Source organism: Propithecus coquereli, unplaced genomic scaffold (genome assembly GCF_000956105.1).
Source record: "Propithecus coquereli isolate 6110/MARCELLA unplaced genomic scaffold, Pcoq_1.0 Scaffold236, whole genome shotgun sequence".
Classification (NCBI taxonomy): domain Eukaryota; kingdom Metazoa; phylum Chordata; class Mammalia; order Primates; family Indriidae; genus Propithecus; species Propithecus coquereli.
Genome location: NW_012147908.1, coordinates 2,571,995 through 2,574,610, shown reverse-complemented (window position 1 = coordinate 2,574,610; position 2,616 = coordinate 2,571,995). Strand labels below are relative to the sequence as shown.

Sequence of the window (2,616 nt, the reverse complement as noted above, 5' to 3'; positions counted from 1 at the left end):
GTGTCCTCTTAAGGGATTTTTAATGTGTGTTGGGTGGCAGGCTTTGGCTTTGAGGGTTCTATTAAAATTGATAGCCTATGCTGAAGCAGTGTACGCTAAAGAAGGGGCCAGGTAATTGTCTGTCCCATATTATATGTTGTTGCAGACTCTAGTGTTTTGACCTAATAGTGTTTGTTTCATCAGTTTTCATCTATTAATAGAAACTGATAAAACTGAAATTAGGTTTGTAATGAGTCTGTTCTTGTTGCAAAAACCTCCATTTACCTTCAGTCTACTAATTTTGTTTCTGCTTGGCTTTTAGAGTTCCTTATATTCTTGTGTCTGATGTAGTCTCTCAGTCTCTTATATGTCTCTCAGCCTAAAGAAAAGTTGACCTTGTATTAATTTCATTGGTTTACCTGAAATCAAAACACAATTGAATTTGGAGTTTGGAAAAATGTTGACAGTTTTAAAAGAATGTTAATTTCCTCCAGTGTTGTAGCTTCTCTGCATTTTGGCAGCCTTTTAAAGATTTATGCAGCAGTCTAATCAGAAATGATACAAAAGGGTTTCTTGTGGCTTTTACAGTAATTTGGAGAGATGGAAAAGTAAGCTAAGGGCCTATATATAAGCCCATCCAACTCTTCACTTGGTGCTGGGTACCACAAAGTAGTTTCTCAGCAAATCTTCGTTAGGTAGATAATGTACCTACTTAGTATTTCTTTTTTTAGCATTAATATAGGGAGTTACTTGTAGTTTTTCTCAAGTTATTTCCATGAGAACCAAAACAGTATACTATGCCAGTATAGAAATGCCTCAAAGTATTAGATGAAAACTGCATTTAATAAAATGTATAGACATTATTTTGAGAGCATTTATTTCCATCATATATATTCCTTTCTTAAACTTAAAGCCTCTTTGAGCCTACTTAATATTACATATACTTACTATTTTCAGAGAAACATATTATTTTCAGAGAAACATGCCCCCAGAATACATTGAATTTTTAAGAAAATTTATCTTAAAAAAGTATTTGTGATACCCACAAGTTTACAGCATTTTTTGTTTTGTTTTTTAATTTTGCCGTGTTCTGTTTAGGTATAGCATGACATCATTGGCATCCTTACTGGAAATGTTCCATTTGTGAGATCTGGCAGAAGTTTTAGAGTAAACAATAGCCTCACATGTATTAGGAAAATTACCTGTGCACTTGAATTCTCCTCGTTCTGTGTCCTAAGTTTAAGTCATTACCAACAGGAGTAAGTGTGGGATGAAGAAGTGTTGCTTCCATTCTGTTCTTTTTTTGTGAGGTTTGGAGAGAGAGAGATTCCTGACCTGATGGGTTTTTGGAGAAAACATTCCAGGTCTTTCTAGTTCTGGAGGCCTTGATAACTTTAAAAACTGAAATGTTAATGTTTATTGAATACTATGATGTCAGTATAGAGTAATCTTAAAACTATGTTAAAATGTACTTCTTGTGTCTCCAAACATCCTGCCTTCTTTTGTGGCTACATCCTTCTCTTAGCCAAAATAACAAGCTAACTGGAGTTTCAATATTCAATATCCTTCTCTGGCAGATGTTTTCTGGCGAAGGCCTTCCTGCATTTATGAATTCTCTCTCAAGAAGCAAGAGAACACCTGCAGGAAGTGAATCAAGATGCAGAACACAGAGGAATAATCACCTGCTTTAAAAAATAAAAGTACTGTTGAAAAAGATCATTTCTCTCTATTTGTTCCTAGGTGTAAAATTTTAATAGTTAATGCAGAATTCTGTAATCATTGAATCATTAGTGGTTAATGTTTGAAAAAGCTCTTGCAATCAAGTCTGTGATGTATTAATAATGCCTTATATATTGTTTGTAGTCATTTTAAATAGCATGAGCCATGTCCCTGTAGTCAGTAGGGGGCAATCTTGCTTTATTCATCCTCCATCTCAAAATGAATTTGGAATTAAATATTTTATTGTAAGATATGTATAATGCTGGCCATTTTAAAGGGGTTTTCTCAAAAGTTAAAACTTTTATGACTGCATTTCTGCACATATTCCGTATTTGCTGTTAAAATTAATCTAGAAATTTATTCAGTTGTACTGTGTGAACACCTGGAAGCAAAATCATAGTGCAAAATACATTTAAGGTGTGGTCAAAAAAATATGTACTTAATTGGTAAATAATAAGCATTAACTTTTTATAGTCTGTATTCAAAATTCTGCAGTACCTTATTGTTCTGTGGTGTGTACCCAAGGGATTCTAAAAGTGTTGTCACTATATAAAATAGAAAGGACTAGGACAAATGCAGCTTAATTACTGCAATGTGATTCTTGACACTCTCTGTGTGATTAGAATCCCTATCTCTTTTTTTCTTTTTCTTTTGTCTCTTCATGATTAGTCCAAAGGCTGGGAGTGGGGAGAGGATTAGATACTTGGAGTAAAGAAAGAATTAGCTTGGAACTTTTGAGATGATCCCTAACATACCGTACTACTTGCTTTTACAATGTGTTAGCAGAAACCAATGGGTTATAAATGTAGAATGATCGTGCTTTCTGCCCAAATGGTAATTCACCTTGGTTTGCTATGTTAAAACTGTAAATACAACAGAACATTAATAAATGTCTCTTGTGTAGCACCTTTTACTGTA

General features: G+C 33.9%; 1 protein-coding gene across 1 annotated transcript in view; it reads left to right on the top strand.

The window, feature by feature from the left end:
- The window catches only part of NDFIP1 (Nedd4 family interacting protein 1), a 61,220-nt gene extending 58,609 nt beyond the window's left edge, over nucleotides 1–2,611 (top strand). Inside the window, exon 7 of the mRNA XM_012645782.1 lies at nucleotides 1,557–2,611. The gene's annotated coding sequence lies outside the window, so the exon portion shown is untranslated. The remainder of the gene's footprint in view (nucleotides 1–1,556) is intronic.
- The last annotated feature ends 5 nt before the right edge of the window (nucleotides 2,612–2,616 follow it).